Genomic DNA, 20,112 nt, shown 5'->3' with positions numbered 1-20,112 from the left:
GGACGCCACTACTGGTAACAGCTGTCGTTTGCTGAATACTCTTAAAGGAAATCTCTCAAATGGGACTAATTTCTGCAGAATGTTCTGTACTCTAACCTCAAAAATATATGCAGCTGCTTTTGGCTACCTGATTGACAGCCCGGTGATTCATCCTTACTCACAGGAAGGCTGCGGTACAAGATAGTTTCACATAAAATGGACTTCACTTACTTGCTTTAAATCCTCCGTTCATAACTAACGCTAAAGAATGGAGTGAAACAATTAGACAATGTGAAATAGATGTTCCTGTGACCTGAGAGACTCATTAACTGTTTATTATCATGCAGAGGTGGTGGTTTACCTGAACTCACGGTGACTTGATGAGAAGCACATTTTCTATGCATTGTTCAGTTATTTGGGAATAATCTAATTTCATCCTCCCGGTTTATTTATTTTCTCTCTAATACAGAACATAAACACCTTTTACTGAGTCTAAGGAGTTCATAGAGGGCTCCTAATAAAAGTATGGTTTAGATTAGGGCACTCTGTGTGAGAGTGTGTGTGAGTGTGTGTGTGAGAGAGAGAGAGGGAGATGGTGCAGACAGCGATGGCACAGCTGATTGTATCACAGGGTGCACTTCCTCTCCACAGGCTTTCTGCTTCCTGTTGTGTTGCCATGGTGCTGCATACAAAAGAGGACAAGCTACTCTTCTCCAGGAAGCCATAAATAATTGATTGGCAAGTGGCTTAATCAGCCCTGAGGCTGCCTGGCAATTCCACAGCTAATTCCACAGCTGGCTATAAATAACTCATTACGCTAATTATGGTATGTGAGCACAGAGCTAGCCTGCGAGCGCAAACACAGTCAAGCATGACTACTGCGGGTTCAAACACGGTGTCCGTATGGCAATGTTCAAGTTACAAACCTCCATCAGCAGCCACTGCTGTCAGTTTGGCTGAGATGAAGCAGTGAGGAGTTACTTTCACTTGTGCCTGGAAACTTTCTGGAACCACGTTCTCGTCTTCCTCGTGGTCCTGGCTGGAGAGCGTGTTTTTGTTGTAGGTTATTGTTTACTAAAGATAAACTTCTCAGATCCCCTTATGCTTGACAAGGACATTGAATGTGATTCCCCATGACATCGACCTATCAGAACCCTCTAACCGTGACAGGCGTCTCCTGCTGTGACTTTGACACGTCTCAATACCACTCTGGATTTTTGATGGAGCCTGTCTTCCAGACGGCCAGCGGTGACAAGAGGATTCAGATGATGGTAAAGTAGAAGGAGAAGCACTTAAGAGACCTGAGAGAGGTCTCTCTCCTCTGGGCAAAGTAATAATGACCTTACTGTCTCTGTCTATGTCAATAGCACTCCAGTCTATTTCAATCACATCCAGACTTCCTGCTAATGACAGGAAATGCTGATAATGCACAGGAAAGAGTCGCGCACCGCACCGTCCAAGCTGCATTTTGGAAAACGCTTCCAACTTCAGACGCTTAATGACTTGCTGCCGAGGACTCGAGGAGAGATGCAGCACAAAACTTGCTTACGTCGACTGGTGCGTTTGATGGATGGTTAAGGATGGTGCGGAATCGAATCAAAAGGCAGCTCCCACACACAAACAAACACACACAACCTTTTAGTACAGTTCGTTCCTGGGGGCAGAGTGGTCCCTCTCGGAGGCCCTCTATTATAATCTGCTACCACTAATGCAGTCTTTTTCCACAGAATCACAAGGTCGCCCACTCTCCACTATTCATCCCACACAAAGTTCCAAGAAGGAAAATTTAAGGATCCCATGGCTGAATCTTTTCACTCTTGAACAGCAGCCCTGCAGATTTACTAAAGATGTAGTGAAGATGATGTAACACTGGCGCTTCAGCACTGGCACAGTGAGCCCACCTGTTGCTCTGACACTTTGGTCCAGACTGACATATCTCTACAACTATTACATTGACTGATATGAAATGTGGCAATTCAGTCAAAATCTATGGACTTTAAAATTTACCATCCAAACTAAAACAAAAGCAAAAACGGTAGTATCTCCAAAAGCTTTTTTAAGAGGTTAAAAAACTCTGGAGTAGTGCGAATGGCAAGAAAAAGAATAGCGACATAGCAAACGTGATTTGGTACATTGGGGCAAAGCGCCATGGTCAACTGATTTGACCAAATGCCTGATGAAAGAATTGTATTATTGACAATAGATTCTTAGTGAAAGTCTGGTTTGGGTGTATTTTTATGTCTGTAGAGAAACTCCATTCACCTGTGCTGATATCAAACAAAATACAGCAATATGTAAAAGCATGTAAGACATACGATGTGTGAGAGAGAAAAAAACAAAAGGGAAGTAAATAAAGAAAAAATGTGTGGCTCCAATCAAACTCGTGCTATTTAAGAAGCTTCTCCGCACTGAGAATGAGCACTGTAGGTGTTTTTCTATTTCTGTTGCATTGCTTCTTTTCTTTTTTTATCTCATAGTATTTTGTTCTCACAAGTTTCCTCAGTAGTTACATGAGCACTTTAAAGGCAATGAAACCCTGCATGTTACGAGAGATTTCATAATGCCGGGGATCTGGGAATTTCAGCTGATTCTGCAGTTGTACTCACTGGAGCTCTGCATAAATAAAAGTATCATCTGAACAGATAAAATGTACTGTGTAAGGAAAAGTGCTTTCCCAAGGCACTCCTGTGAAATCAGTCGCCGTAGCACAATACAGTGTGAAGGCACTCCAGTGTGTCAGCCGTGAAGTGAGGATGGCATAGTGCCCTTTTATCTCCAACACCAACCTACTCACCTGGCCTATCCCAGCACTCTGCCCACTCATGGGGAGGAGGTGGCAGCGGAAAACAAGCAGGATGTAATGCCAGAGAGGCAGTGACATGAGGCTGGCACTGCGCCAGGCACTCAGTGCCCACTTACATCCTCTGAAGTGGGTTGAAAGAGTTTGAACGGGAGGTCAGCAGTTAACATGCACATACAAACATCAAACACAGGAATAAGTCGAGCTTGACATGAACATTTTATTAGGTTTGAGCCTAAAAAACTCAATTTCATTCTCAGCTCAAACCCACACAGATCCTTCTGAGAACCAGTGGATGAGTATGTGTGTGTGTGTTGTGTCATTACCAAAATCAAATCAGTCTATCATCATCGATTTTTTCGGAAATGTACATTCATCTTGCCTGGTTCAGCTCCACAATGTCAGACCTCAGTCATTACTCTTGTTCTGAACCGAGGTGTGGGCCAACTGTACTAGAGATATTTCACTCTCAACCAAAGTTGTCTGACAAAACCGACCCAGCCGGTACTGCCAACCTCAGAGCAACACAACAGCTTTGATCTGTATGTAAATGATCCACTACAATACAATGGCCCTGTGCCCATCATTCTATATGCAAAGGAAAAGAAAATGAGCAGGTGACTGTTAGTGGCCTCAATATTCTCTGAGACATCCATCATAAGGCCTGCTTTCAAATGATCAAGCTTTTCTTTTTTTTCACCTTTTTGTCAGTTCTTATAAATGACCCCCAGGTATGTTGGGATGGGATGAATAAATCTGGTTGACACATAATGCAACAGAGGATATACAGTGCACATGCGTTCTATTAATAGACCCCAATGCTGAATGTGTGGTGCATACAAATAATTATGCAACCATGCTCGATGACCTTATTTCATGACAACCCTGGGGGTGAATATGCCCCCACGCAAGTTGTGAATAAACATAAATTTTTATAGTCTCAACTTGCCGGACCACTGGGGATGCATTGTACATGACTGCATCTTAACACTCATTTCAGAAAGCTGAGATGCCTTAGACTCTTCAGACCATAAAAGTCATTTTGTTAAGGGTTTAAAAAAAAAAAGCCATTTGATGTTTATCAAAATGAGTACAAAAGAGCTTGAGGTTAAGGGAGCTGTAGGGGGATGGTCAAAAATAACCAGCGAAGAAGGGAGGGTGACACGACTAGAGTTATTTCCTTTTCCTGAGGTCACTGCCAAATATGGTCATGGAGCTAGAAATAGGTATTTTCCAGCTCTTTGCAGAGATTGTGCCATCAGTCGTTTCTGGGTAGAGGTGCATTAGAAACATACTGTATTTCCAGTCCAAGAGAGTGTTATTTTCGCCTTGGACAAAATTGCTGCCAGAGAGTGGGGTCCAAATCGCCCATCATGCACTGTGGCTCCCAACACGAGGCTGACCACGTCTCCATCTGGCATTACTGCCTCCTTTCCAGGGTGCGCGGCAGCACAGACGAAGACGGGGGCGCGGAGAAGAGTGTCAGGAAGGAAGAGATGGCGGACGGTGGCGAGCCTCGGTGTTTTACTGGTTGGTTTGGTAGTCGAGATGGATGAAAAACGGGGCTAACTGCACGCATGGCGTACACACAAACGTGCGTTAACCCTCCTGACCTTTCTCCCCCAGTGACAGTTGTGTTCCTTCAGGACTCACGAAAGGCTATGTGTGCATTTGTATGCTTGTGTGTGTGTGTGTGTTTGTGTGTGTGTGCGTTTGTGTGTGACGTAACATAAGCCCTTGCTATGCCCAGATTCTGCACAGCTGGGCTTCTCAGTATTCCAGATTACAATACGTCACCACTTCGCTCTCAGCCCTCCCTTCTGCCCAGCGCACGCTCCAGTACACTCACATCTACTTTCAACACATGCACGCTGACACAAACCAACTCCAGTGATGTCACTGAATTTGCCTCTCTCTTTGCCTCCCTCTCCATCTGCCTCCCTATCTTTGGTCTCTCTATCATGCATACAAATGTGTTTACCCTTGCTCCTGTCAGTTAGGATCTGCATATTTACCCAATCTCCCCTCATCTCTTTTTATTTCATCTATGATTTTTTTTGTGTGTGTGTGTGTGTGTGTGTGATGTTCCTCCCTCACTGTCCCTCTTTTCTGTGTCTTTCTCACTAACCCACACAGCTTGCTTCAAAGTTTGCCAGAATACAGCAAACCACTGGCCAGATGTCAAGCCTTTGTGTGAGGTACTTGTACCAAAACACATCCAGGGAAGGAAAAAAATGCTCAAGAATCCCAACTAAATTCTTTGTTTTAGGAAAAGGAGCGGGTGAAAAAATAAGTTTTAAAACTAAAGCTTTTCTTCATTTAGGTATCCTGACGTCTGCAACGCATTTGGTATCAGGAATTTTCCAAAATAAAACAATGACAAACCTTGATTTTTCCATCAACAGTGAGGGTTGGATGCATTGTTCAGTCTAAGGTGTGCTGTGATTGAGTAAAGAGGGTGAATGAGCGAATGTGATTTAAACAGACGATTGTTTTTGTCTGAATGTCTAAAAGTCGACCTCTCTGGAGCCGTAAAATGTCTTTTTATAAAACAGACAGTGAAAGAGTTGGAAAGATTTCAGTGTGAACATACTATGGCGTGCTGTAGGTGTTTGTTTCCTACTCCACTTCTCTGTGCTCTGTGTTGTTGGCCTAACATTCATTGTTTGGATCTTTTGACGGGAACATGTTCCCTGGTTTCTGTAGAAATGGTGCGGTTACATGCATCCAAACTTTTCAGCAGTATTCAGTGTTGAGCAGAGATGTAGTGCAGTGTTGGATAAAGCTTACCAGATGCCACACAGAGTTGTTTTTTCTTCATGTTTCTATATTGAGGCTTTGCACCTCGAAGACTTGACAGTAGATTGAAAACTGAGGAGCTGAACTTCTGGCCTGTCTTCGGAGTTAATGAACAAAGGGCAAAGAGAGCTTTTCAACGTTTGTCAATAGCTCTCTCATTCTGCGCACTTCAAACCAAATTCATTTTCATCTGGACTCTGTCTAGTGCCATGCACAATCTATGTTTGTCCTTTTTTTTCTACAGCTTTCTCAAAAACAAAACATACGTCCACTTTACCCTCGTCTGAACCTCTTCACCACAGAAGCACAATCTCCGGTTATAAAGACTAACAATACGGCCCAGTGCAACTCTGACTGTATCTGCTTTTATTTTGACGTCAGTCTTCTTTTGTTTGGGTTCAAATACATGTCATCATGTTTGATTTATTTGATTAATAAAGACCCATGACTGAAATATGTTTAGTGAGCAGTAGAAATTGTAAATAACAGTAGAATCCAATTAAAAAGCTTAGCCATTTCCAACAACTTCCTGAATAAATAATTTCCCTTTTTTTCTACTCCTACTATTATGTGACAACCAAATATATTATGATATTTTGGCAGCTTTGGTCAATAAAAATATGCACAAATCTGCTTTTACATTGACTAATTGTGAGATCGTCTTTGCTTCTTGTTGATTAATGTACTGTTCTTTCAACGACCAAATATGGTATGTTGCTTTCTATAAATAACTTATGGCACAGATTTTATATATCCAGATGGAAAAAAGTGGCACCAAGCTTCACCCTTCCCCTCTCTGGATCTGTGGGGATATATCAAGAAAGCTATTTTCAGTATTTAAAATGTACAAAATTAAACTACATGAATCTTACACAAAGAATAAGAGAAATAACAACATTAATTTTGCGATGCCTCTTTCTGCCCTCTCCCCTGCACGTCACTCGTGTCCGTGCGGCTGAGGTGGATGCTCCGCCTGGACACGTCTGTTTTCTACAAGATTAGGCCAATTTTCCAGAGGATTGTATCAATTTAACCCAGCTAACATGTTGTCTCTGTTGCTCTTAGCTTGACAAGCTTGCTTGCAAGGTCACTGTCTCCTCTATGGAGCCTGTTGTTAGAGGACACATTACACTGGAGGATGGGAGATGGAGGGATACAAGGGAGGTGAGAAGAGTGGAGGAATAGAAAGAGAGGTGATGAATCAGAGAAAAGATGGTGGGGAGGAACATGTGAGAAACACACAGATGGGCAGAAAAACAGAAAGACACTGACTCACACACACACACGCACGCACACACACACACACACACACACACACACACACACACACACGCACACACACAGAGACAGAGAGCACACAGCACACATACATACAGTGTAGACTTGTTGGCTAAGCTGTGCACCATGCCAGGGAATGGGATGATAGTGGACAGCAGGGGGTTTGATAGAGGCATTTGGCTGGTCTGATCCCTGTGTGTGTGGTGTGTGTGTGCATGTGTGTATGTGTGTGTTAAAGAGACAGAGAGAGAGGGAGACAGCACATGCGTCTGTGTTCGCAATCATGGTATGGAATACTACAGGGCAGAGATACAAGACAGGCAGACACACACACACACACAGATAAGTCCTACACCGTCACCATCAGGATTAGACTTCCCACTCTCTCTCTCTCTCTCTCAAACACACACAGACACACACACACACACACACACACACAGAGCAGAGATTACAGCAGTGCTACCACAGCTCTACTAGCTTCTAATGGTTTTCGAGGCATCAAGAGAATCAAGAGTATCAAACCATGATGTCATCTGCAACAGTCACACACACGCACCAGCACACACACACTTGCAGACATACCCAGACATGAGTAAGCATGGGATTTTTGCTTAAAAAAACACCAACCAAAATCTTTCAAATTCTTAACCTTAATATTTTTTATAATCCCACTTATCTAACTGAAATGTAATTTTTAAGTCAAAGCTAATGTCATAACATCACTCACAGTCCAACCACAATCGTCCTTAATAACTTGGCATGTAACAACAATGGAAGGGAAACTTTGTAGAGGACAGGAGTCTTTGGCCCCAGTGCTTTACACATGCCTTCCTTAGGATGTACAATATCAAGGTGGACAAACTTTAAACAAAATGTTTACCTGCAGCAGTAATTAAATTCTGTTAGCATACCCGTTGTGTAGGACTGTGTGATATGCAAAAAATTATATACATGGATAATTTCGGCAGAGTTTGCAATTTAAGTTGGAATCGTCCGTTTTGGCTTTGTGAGCAATGTGCAAGAATGTTGTGACACATTTTGCCTTCATCAAAAAAAATTACAACTCCTGCAATTTGGATACTTCACTTTACATTATATTTCAATTAATTATGCACCCTTAGGTAATAAATATGAATCATGGGTATTTTCAGACAAAATAATCAATATTCAAACGTTAATTTTGCATGAAAATTTTAATACTAGTCCGTATATGCCATATATTTATATATCAAATGAATAGTGTCACAACCCTTGCAGAAAATAAATGTGTTTTTTCTGCTGTTGAATGTGGGAACTTCTTAAATGTTGCGAACACTGAGCTCCTGTTCACAGTCACACTAGGCCCATGTGTGACATCCTGTATACTTATTGTCTTATCCGAAGAGAGGGCTTATGTTTGGCGTACATGCTACTTAAACAGCGACATGTATGCAGAGGTCCAGGTTAAGCACCAAGAGTCAACAGAGGCAGCCACACACACAAACAGCCTGACGGTGCCACTGAAAGAAACGTTTGATTGAATCAGGGAGCGGCTGCTTGCTGCACAAACATTCACACTCCCGCTTTTAAGCCCCCCGCTCACCTGGATGCTGCAGAGCACAACCACTGTCTACTGCTCCACTCAAACAGTCTGCATGCTGGAACAATGTAGAAATTTGCATATGAAGTCTTACAAAAATGTAACTGTCACAAAGCTTCATTTAAATAAAAGGACCAGCAGAGGTTCTGTAAAAACTGTTTTAAATACTTCCAACCAGAAACAAAACGACACATTGTGTTTTAAAAATGAAGTGAAACTCTACGATGGTTGAGTGCTTTGACTTCCTGTTTGCAGTGTGTTTCAGCTGCAGTCACAGTTATTTGAAAATCTGTTGGGTGTTCATGCTTCAGACTGATTGTACAGATTGTACAGAAGCGCACACACTTGTATGTATTCGAACTTTCAAGGTCAAGTGTCAAAATCTGTCAAAAGCTTTCTACTCTATTATTTCAGTACAACACGGAATAAAAAGGGACTTGAATGGAGCCATTATAGTGATTATACTTTGTAATATGCACGTGTATAACAAACCCAGTCAACTGCAGCTGAATTGACTGGAACAGATTTCCTTTCAAATGTAAAGTAACAAACAGGAAGTCCTGTTTTCTCCTCCCGTCTCATCATATTTGAATCGTCCCCTGGGTCTAGAGCAGTGTTTTTCAACCTTGGGGTTGGGACCCCACGTGGGGTCGTCTGGAATTCAAATGGGGTCGCCTGAAATGTCTAGTAATTGAGAAAAAAAAATTACTGATAAAAATATTTATATAACTAATAACTAATTATTATTCTTTTTAAAATGATGATTAAAACACCGCACACACAATCTTAAACAACTGAATTCTATACTTTCACTTTCTCAAATATAAATCGAGTTCAAATAAAATGCAGCATATGAAAATATCTTGACTGATAGCCGAGATCGCGGGGTCGCCAGAAATTTGTGATGTCAAAATGGGGTCACGAGCCAAAAAGGTTGAGGCTAACATTGCCTTGCACATGCTCACCAACCTATCCATAAATACTGAGAAGGAAAATGATATCACAACAACAAGCTGTGGCCGGAGTGACTGCGAGGGAGCTTACATCATTACCTGTCTCCGTGCCACGGTTCATCATGCTGTGCTTGTAAGGGCGGCACAAGTGCTAACGTGTTGCCTCGAAGCAGTATCACTGTCGGGACATACGGGGTGGCAAGCCTGTCATGCCCTGACACAGGCGAGCAGCTAAAACTCTAAGTGCTGAGTGAGTGGAATGCAAAGGTCCAGCGAACCCTCGGGGCAATTAGGGAAGGAAGTGGAGAATCTACCAGGAACTGTGCGTGTAAGTGTGTATGTGTGTCTAGTCTACAGTATGTGTGTGTGTGTGTGTGAGAGAGAGAAGGGAGAGAGACAGAGTTGGGAGACTCAGTGGGAGTTCAAGAGCTCATTCTCAGTCACAGAGGTAGCAAGTGACCAGAGGAGTTCATGTGTAGCAGAGTTCAGTCCGCCCACCTTTAACTCTGGAGTACAGCAGATTTCTTGCACACAAATCGACAGCACTAACACCGACACACGCGCCCAAATAGTATCAAACCAACCGGCACACATGCACACTAATCCTGTCCCCCGAGACAAAGCCGGCCATACCAATTATTCCAGACTATGTAAATCATCCTCGCCGAGAGCAGCTTTTTAAAACCTTTTAGCGAGCCGCGTGGTCGGGCTACCACTTTGATCCAGACAGAAATATCCCAACTGGAGAAGAGATCGACACCAAGTTTGGTCCAGACATCCATTGCTCCCTGGAGGATGAAGTCAACCAACTTTCATGAGTTTTTGCTCTGCAACCACCATGATGTTTACTATTAAAGTTTTTTATTTAAATGTGTCAACAACTATAATGGATTATTTTGAATCCTCATGACTTTTAATTTCTCATCTAGTGCCACCAACAGATCAATTTACTTATTGTATAAGAGACATCATTTTGTGAAGACACTATTGAATCATGAATTGTCACAACCTTTGGAATACATATCAAAATTCAACTGAAATTACTGCAGAGATCCCCCCTTCACCTTTCATCAAATCAATCAAATATTTTATTGCTGCAAAACCTTATCACTCTGCAAAACTGAGATGAAATCCCCCATGTCTTTTAGTTGTACGCCGTGTTCTTTCTTTCTTTCTTTTTATTTATTCCAACCAAGGCAATTTCACAATTTGACAATATCATGGCAAATCACAACATTTCTTATTCATTGGTTGGAAGGGAGCAGGGAGAAGATACATCTTATATTGCCTGCCCCTCACTCAATATCTAATTATTCTAGTAATCCGTCACTGAGCAACATTCTTACCATAAAACAAACATTCATTGGCTACTTATGACAAAAGTAGCCAATGATTCTTGTGTTTTGTGCCCTGTCTTCTTGCAGCACTGTGGCACTTTGCTGGGTTTTTATGTATTGTTCTTTATGTATTATTTTTATGTATTATTTTATTGCCTTGATGTAAAGCACTTTGGGTACCGTCTGGCTACTGTAAAGTGCTATACAAATAAATTTTGATTGATTGATTGATTGATTTTGTATGTTGTGTTTGATGTGCATGTGCATGTGATAGTATGCCCCAAAGACAAACAAGGATGATGAGCATGGTAGACATCAGCATGTTTGCATTGCTATTTAGTCTGAGTCTTAGCCCTGTTTGGCCCTGGGTGCAGTGGCTGTGCAGAAAAACCACGGTTGGCATGTACAATTACATTACAGTATTATACATGTTACAGCTACTCTGCTCACTTCAGTTCTGTTGTTTCTATTCAACATATAAATTGCACACAGAAAACATGGTATTATGGCTCCTACTGTACGTAATACATCTTGTGAAATGATTGTAGGAGGAAAAGTTTAGTGTTGTTTTTAAAAAGCTAAATGCTCTACTTGTAATTGCCGCCACATTTCTAAAGTGACACAGAAATTTGACAAATGACCTCTTGAGTAGTCCATTAGATTTTCTCCATAGATTATTGATGACTGATTTAAGTTTGTTTGACGTTGTCTCTCATTACCCTCCGAGTCAAAGGGGGACACTTTGATCAAACTTTTACTGATCTCAAATGAATATCCTCCAAAGTTAAATGAGGTTTGGAAAGTTAAATGAGTTCATGGTGTTTGGTCACATATTAAGACTCAGCTTCTCCCCTGCCTCACATACAGGAGGCATCGTCATCCTGCCATGATTCAACAGCAATTGGAGCAGAGGGATATTATGCACATGGTTAACTAGGTCAGCTGAGGACATACTGTAGCTGTCTAGTCAGTTCAACATAGAATTATTTCCATACTGATTGGGGTTAACCTTTTGCAGACTCAAACACACCCACTTGCAGATTAAAACTAAACCAACACTAACTTGCTGCAGCAGAGAAATCTTTTGCTTATTGTAGATTTTTTAATGCTTTATAAGTTATGAAGATTAGAGCTTGAGCTTTTAAAGGCTTATCGACATAGTGTATTAGCACAACAAGGTTATTTAGCTCTTAGGCTTAGACTGGTCCGGCATCCCATCCCCCGCGACGTTCATCAAGGTTCAAAGGGCCTCATATCACGAGTCTCTTCAATAAACCAACTCCAGATAGATGTCTCACCTGTAATCATTGGGTTTGAGTGGACAAGGTCAAGTATCTGCAGTCGATTTAGTGAGCAGACACACTTAGTCAGACTCCTTCTCCTCTGCTTCAGAGCCATTTTTTTCCAGCATTAAGAAAATATTTCATTGCACTCCAAAAGCACAAGAGCAAAGTTAAAAGCAATACAACTGTATTTTGGACATTTCAAGCAGAGTTGAAAAACCCAGTGAAATATTCCACAGCACAGGCGAGGGGAAAAACTCAGTGTGAGGAAAAAATGAACCCTGTGCCCTATGTGAAAGAACACACTTTGCCCTAAGCCACAGTCTCTTTGTTGCCACCTTTGGTCTTTAAGGCTTTTATAAGCACAAGATGGGCCAGACAGGTTGGAACAGTGTCATGCTTAGTTGACAATTTCCTTGTTCCTTGATGAAGGGTTGATGGTGCAATTTGGAAAGGTAATGCCTGTTTATTGCAATGGAAGGAAATGATTGAATAAGTGGGATATGTGATGAGTGAAAGGGATCAGAGATAGCAGAGGCCTATATCTCTCTTGGCCAGGGTCCAAGAATTAATTATTTTCCCATTGTAAAGCAATAAAAAGAGAGGCAGTATTGATTAGGAAAGAATCACAGAGGCCAGGAAATTCTCTTGCTGTTTTTTCTTTTTTTTGTATAACCGAGCGTGTCCATTTATGACTCCTGTCTCCTGGGGTTAAAGAACTGAAAGAGGATGTGCCGCTCACTGGGTCACAGTTCACAGCTGCGGAAAACAAATCTCGCAAATTAAGTAACAAAATATGCTGCTGGTGCAGAACAACGTCTTAGCGTTGTCTGTATTGATGCTGCAAGTGACAGTGCAGCATCACTGGTTCTAAAGTTTTATGATATGGCAACATGATGGTTGAGACTTTGGTTCGACTTAACCACAAATGGACTTCAGAGGATCTTTGTCGTCATGCTTACTGTCGTTGGGGAATGGCCGGAGTCACGGTTGAAAGAAACTGACATTGAGTCATGATAAACTTTCTTCCAGAGGATGCTTCCGACCTGATGCCTCTACTGCCTTTAATACAGGACTTTCTGAACCACATTTGTTAAGGTTCGGTTAGGTTTAGTCACAAACTCAATTTAGTTAAGGTAATGGAAAGATCATGCTTTGGTTTAAAATGCTTGCCTTTGTTATAGTCAGGGGACCTTCAACCACAGCTCAGGAACAATTGTGGTCGTGGTTAAAATAAACTGACGATGTTGTGGAAAGGAGAAACGAAGAGTGACTGTTGATCGATTTATCCGATCCGTCCTCCTCTGCTGACTTTGCGTCACTCATGAAAATGTCACAACACTTCCTCTTTTTCCCATAGTGGACAAGACTCATATGGTTTCTATAGGCTTATTCACCTAAATGTCATCATGTGTCATTTTTAGGAACTCACTGAAATAGCTGATGCTTTCATTTTTCTTGGGGTGGAAAATCTCCAGCTAAAAGAAAAAAAAAAGAAAGAAACAACGGTCAACCTTCAGTATGTTAATATTCATATGACAAAGACGCTGCTGTTAGGTAAATGATCTCACAAAGCAGCTCCGATGCTCTGCTGCCCATTTACAGTTTCTATTTTAGGCTCGTGCTCGATGCGTGAAACAGGTTATGGCCTGTTTTGCGATTGACCACGGTAGCGATGCACCATAGCTACAAGTGTGACACACCATCCCCAGCACCCTGTGGCTCCAAGGCTGTAGACATAACAAGGACACAGCAGGTAATCAATTATGCGCTCTATGGTATCCTTTCTGTCAAACTGAGGGGGCACAAATTACGAAATGGGTACTGGGAACAGATTCTTTTGCCAACTATAGTTTGGACAGGTTTGCAGCCAGACCTTGAAATCAATCATCACGGTTGAGCGGGTAAGGGAAGTTAATTCCAGTCATGGCAGAAGTGGTAAAGCCTGCTGAAGGATTCACAGCGAGCTACAAATTGTCCACAGAGGACCTTGGATTCTGCTGCAATATGGACAATTTTTCAGATTCACCCTTAAATGTTCAGCAACAACTTTTTTTTGCACTTTGGTTGAATAAAATAAAAAACAACAACTGGAAATAAGTTTTTATTCAGATGGACATCTAGGCTCAGAGGTTTTATTACCAATCCACATGGTCCCTCCAGATTCATTTCGCCTCTCTCCCTCGCTCTCCCCGCTGAGCTTCACCCTCCCTCTCCCCCTATTATTTTACTCCGTCTGCCCTCCTATATCACAGCCACTGCCACTGTTGTGCCCTCAAGCGCAGTCACAAATTGACATGCTGAATTCTCAACTGGGACATTAAACCCCGGGGATAAAGCATACAGAGAAAGCTCTTTTATATCCTCTCCCTTTGGAAATTGTTTATGTTCATCACAAGGTGCACTAGGTGGATTTCCTCAACAAAGGGGACAACATCCCTCGTCTCAAATCGGCTGCCAGGCTGCGGGCGAAAAACCTTTTCCTCCTGAGACCAAAAAAGACAGATGAGGACAACTGGGGTTTCAGATTATAACTACATCCAGATAAAGCTTAAGTGAAAAACACTACTTCGATACACGTATTCCTTTGCTTGTGATGCAGGGACAGAGATTTGAAAAAGAAAAAAGAAAAAAAACACGAGCGGTGTAATGATCTGCAAACCGAGGCGAGTTTGAGATGATGTATCCACACCTATATGTTACCTTTAACTATCAGTTTTATTGCTGTCATCGCACTTGTCCTCACTTGTCACCTGCACTACATTATTCCTTTGCTTCCTTTAACGGGGGGAGATTTATCCGAGAGAAGAAGAACAGCGGGGAAACAGGAAAAAAAAGTCCTCTCAGTTATAAAAATGTGTCAGTTTGATGCCTCAGTTTGGTGGTGAATGATAGATGATGGATGCAGTGATGTACTGGGATTACACTGCTCCTCATCCTAAAAATAAAGCCATATGATCAGATCTGCCAACCACATAAAGAAGTAAAACCATTTGCTTTACACACTTTTACATTGTCTTGTACAAGAGTAAGAACATTGGGTTAGAAAGGAGCGACTGGGACACATTAATACTATATGTACGTTGTCTCAAACCTACACACACACACACACACTCTCCTTGTCTTTTCAGGTCAGCTCAGTAGAGAGCACTCTGTGATAATGAGCTGCTCCACTTTCATGACAGATGGAAAATGTGCAGCATGCCGAGCTCTGCTCCTCCCTTCCCCTTCTCCACTCGGCTTCGTCCAGCTTGCCCCAACCATCATCTACCTGTCGGCCCGGCCCGCTGCCCCGGCGCAGCGTCGTATCAAATGATCCCGACGAGCCAACGAGAGCAGGGGCTGCTGGGTGTTGAGGCAGTGGAAAAACCGCCTCATCCTCCTCATCAATATTGCAGCCTTACCTGGTGAAAGCTAACACCGGCCAACATATTCCATCATGTCAATGGAAGAGAGGATCAGATGCCTTGGCTTGACATGCCAACATTGTTACCCGTACAAATGATGACGCAAAGCTCGCTTCATTATTCATGGCTTCTTTAAAGGAGGAGGAGAAGTTTGAAGGGATTGGAAAGCAGACGATGTTCAAGAGTCCAATTATCAACAAGTAGGCCATGTTTGGTCTTGGCTGAAAAGCCGGCGAGCGGCAGAAACGTGAGCACGAGCTCCTCCTGGTGCAACAAGGCGGCAAGATTTTCTCGAGAGTGGCCAGATGTGAAGTTGTACCCAAAAACAGTGCATGTTGTTTACAGGTCATTCTTATGCGCCTGACAGGGGCAGAGTGCTTGTTTGTGTTTTTCTTTCCTCTCGTCTCTCTCCCTCCTCCCCTCCTTTTTCTCCAGGTACTAACAAGCCTGATTGGTTTCCACATGGTTGCAGTCCATTCATGCCTGCTCATTGGTTTCCTGGCTTCAAGTCGGCCTTTCATCATTAAGGGCCCCCAATAAGAAGACCACTCCAGAAGTTAATTTTTTGTCTAGACACATTAGGTTCAATGACTGGTTCTTCTTTTAGATAAGAAAGTTGGGCTTTGTTGTTTACTGAGATAAGAGTTTACATAGGCCTGGCTGCCTCTGGTTGATTTGATTTAGCTGTGCCTCTGTCATCCTTCCCCACATTTTGAGATATAAATTAAGTAATGCCACATAGTAACAAATTCACATCCCCTGCCTTCCTCATTCTGGAGAATTATGAAAACAATATCTCTGAGGACTGCGTCATACTGTGACATGAGCAAAACACACAAAGCAGCCCAACTGCAACCGCTCTACCTTTTCGCAGGAAAATGATGAGTCGAGCTGACAACAGTTGATTCATGGGAACAGCGTCTTTTTCTTCACAGGGCTGAACTGATAAACTAGCCAGGAAACACAAATCAAACTTTATCTACGCTCACATATTGCTTTTACTTCATTCACAAACAGAACAAAACGTTTATCAAGTGTAGCCGAGTTTAACGCACTGCTGATTAATCTGCTATATTCTTGTTGCACATACCAGTTTCAATTCATGAAATGTCAGAAAATAGTGAAAACTTTTCATCAAAATCCCACTGTCATAATAAATAAATTACTTTTGAACTATGATTCATTGATTTCTCAAAATTGTTGCCAATTATTGTTTTTTTGAACAACAACACTTGATTAATAATGTTTTTGTGTCAGCAACAGCCTCTTTATTTGGATTCTATTAAAGGAAACCTCCGACTGATGGATCGAAACAAGGCTCTGGTACTCATTTACATTGTGATAGCAACAGTTTATAAACTATAGATGCTACACAGACAGTCGGTCATGGTGTTTTTTCACTCCTTAAGCACCAACTGGATAACTCAGTGGGTTTAAAACAGACAATTGTCTGTCATGAAGCTTCTCCTCTGAGCTCTGGTAACTGTTGCTGAGCTCATTGGTCAGTGTGCGAGTGTTGTCATCACAGTAAACCATGAGCATGTGAGTGTGTGTCTGTGCGTGTGTGTAACACGGTCTGGCTGAGGTCAGGGTTGGTGCACATTTAATCTCCTCTCTGTTTCCAGGCCACTCCAAGGACTTTGACACATTGCTTCTGTTTCCATTATTCACCAGTGGTCTGAGACTCTTAAATGTGTGCATGTACTGTATGGGTATTTGTGTGCATCCTCATGCACTCATGACGAATTGTCCTTCAAAAGCATAACACGGCTCAAAACTCCTCTGAATTTTATTTGCAGCTATAATATCAACCGCTGTTGCATAATCACACCATTTCTACCACATACAAACTTACACTCACACACGGGCACACTGTGCTCCCACTCCAGTTGCACAACCCCTGAATTTTAGGGATAGAATGGCCTGGTTTCATAAGCAGTCTGCTGCCTACTGGCAGCTGTGCTCTCAGATGAGGTCATTACTTTGGGCGGGCCACAAGCACAGATAGAGCATAATGTTGGACACACTGGTAAAACTCACTGAGTGTGAATGAGAACGACAGCCAGGGGCGAGCGTACAGCTCCGGTGAGCGTGTGCGGGGAGGTTGGACGACGTTTGCATTGTTTCTGTTTTGAGTCGGGTTACAGCGCCGGTGGTGCAGCGATGCATTGAAGTAAACAGGGAACAGAGGAGTTGAATGATGCTTGTGTGTCGGTGTGTGCACGCACTCTGGTATTACTATCAGCTTAGTGCCAGGGTGGGGTGAATGGTCTCGGTGCTATCTCTGGAGCACAGCTTGTTTACCCTAATGAACACAACTCCAACTCCACTCCAGCCAATCGCAAAGAGGGCATTTGCCTATTGACGCTGCTCCAACACTGGAAATAACTGGGGATATGAATATACATGAGAACAATGCCGGTGCTCCTCATTCTACTACATTGAACAATTTTCTGTGGATGCAAAACAAACACCAATAATAGCCACACACTGACGGCTCTTTGGAATTTTCTGATGCCCATTGTTGAACTCGTACAGAAATAATTTTCTGCCTTTCCGAGAACTTCTTTGTGTGGGTGATCGCGGCGTGTGGTGCTTCAAAGTGCTGCCCTGCTAGATGAACCACTTATTTGTACCAGGAAACGGTTTCAGCTCTTTCCATGAAAGTAAAGACTTAATTTAATGTCAATATTCAACATGTCCCTGAAGAAGACTTCTGCTAATACTGCAGCAGAGTAGAGCACTCAAATCGTTTCATCCAGTAGCTAAAGCTTCTTTAAATCCCTCCAAACATGAATTTTTGACCAATAGGAAAATAGTTAATATGATGGGAGTAAAACGCCACTCCATCCAATAGTGGAGCACCTCAGTTATTTACCCAAATCCCTCCGCCAATGTTTATTCAGCCAATGCGAGGGCAGCTGCCGAGGTGCACAAGGACGAATGTCTGCCTGCGGGGCCTATGGTGATGTTGTGCTGCATAAGGCTGTGCCATGGCATGCGTGTGACCATTACATCATGGCTAGTTGCTGACCGGTCTGCGCCACACACCATCACGTGACCTCCTGTCGGCATCTCAGGAGCACCGCCGCGCTGATCTGATGATGACTTCTGCAGTGAGATGACTTCCCGCTGGCATCCCGCTGTGTGTGTGTCTTAATCCCTCTGTGCAGTCGCCTGTTTGTAGGAGGAAGTGGCTACACACAGTATGGGGCATACTATGTGAACGTGTGCACATGCGTTTTTGCGCGTCGGTGTAAATGTGAATATGTGTGTCTTTAGGTTTGAGTCCCTTTATCTTTCCTCTTATTGTGGATTGTTTTCTATGTCATCTCTTTAACCTCTAGCTCTCTCCACCCCCCACTCCCCCTGCACTCTGCACCCCGCCAAAGCCGCTTTGAGCTGTTTGCTCTGACATCACATCAGTGGGCATGGGCCAGACCATTAGGTGTGTAACAGGGGGGAGATTACACAGAAATCAGAGCCCTTTAGTCTGGCCTTGGCGTAAGAGAGGCACTGGGAATCCACCTTAGGATGGAAAACTGGTCACTCACAGCTTTGGGATCTTTGTTTCAAGCTCCTTCTAATAACAGCCAATGCTTTAACAAACAAAAAGTAAACTAACATCCCTTGCGTGCAGAAGGAAAGCCCCAAAAATCTCAGCATCAGCAGAATAAAACTGCCATTCTCCCTGTGGCGTGCACTCCATCTTTTTGTTCTGAGTCGTTGTAAGTGGATCTGAGGGGTCAGGACCTGTCGATCTGTGCTGTCATGAGTTAGAGTCAAACAAGGAGAACAAGAGAGAAAAAGAAAGAGTCTTAAATTAAAACAGACAAGGTAAATAAGTCTCAGCCTGTTCGCTCAAGGTCCCGACTCCATGACACTTTGGCATGGGGGCAAAAGATGGACGGTTGGAGTTTCCACCTGCTCTGAAAACCCAAACCTTTGTTACGCTGCTTATAGGACTGAAGTGTCACATTGACCTTATGTTCACTTACGTGATATAACAAGAGGCATCACTTGACTCCATTAATAGGGCAGCAATTTCACAAATGACCTCCCCCAGGCTTCTTAAGCCAACTGTGATATTTTAAGAACAAACTGTACAATAGACTGAGGTGTATGGCACAAATATCATTCTCTGCATTTGTTCCAACAGAAATTCAACACTGTGACTGCACAGATTAAGTATCTTTGCTAGTACTGACTTCACCTGTGCTTTGGCAGAGCTCATTACATTTTTAATTTTAGCGTTATCTTGAAAGTCAAATCTTAAATCCTAAAATTGAAAACGGAAGATTAAATGTAATGCTCAAACTAAAAGCTCAAACTTAAATGTGTAATGGAAATGAGAAGTGAATTCATATGAGACAAGCGTAAGCGAAAGTGAATTACTCAGATATTGAGTTATGTTTTAGGTTGTTCTTTTGTACGTCTCTTCGTTTTCTATTTATCCTTTTTCCATTTCGCTTGTAGTATGTCAGCAAAATGAAATATAATTATTTCCATTTCTCTTCTAATTTTCCATTTTCCCATTTCCCATTAAATGCTTCACAGCGTTTGAACATCTAGTGCAAACACAGTGCAAATATGATGTAAAATAAGCACCTTGCCTGCAGGTGATCTCAAATGTTCACAGGCTTTACAGCAGACACAACAAGTGATAAGATAACAATATTTCACTGGCGTCCTCACAG

The sequence above is a fragment of the Trachurus japonicus genome, chromosome 23 (assembly GCF_045865225.1).
Source record: "Trachurus japonicus isolate A0001 chromosome 23, Traja_1.0".
Lineage (NCBI taxonomy): Eukaryota > Metazoa > Chordata > Actinopteri > Carangiformes > Carangidae > Trachurus > Trachurus japonicus.
The sequence above is the reverse complement of the archived record's forward strand: the minus strand, read 5'-3'. Positions refer to the sequence as shown.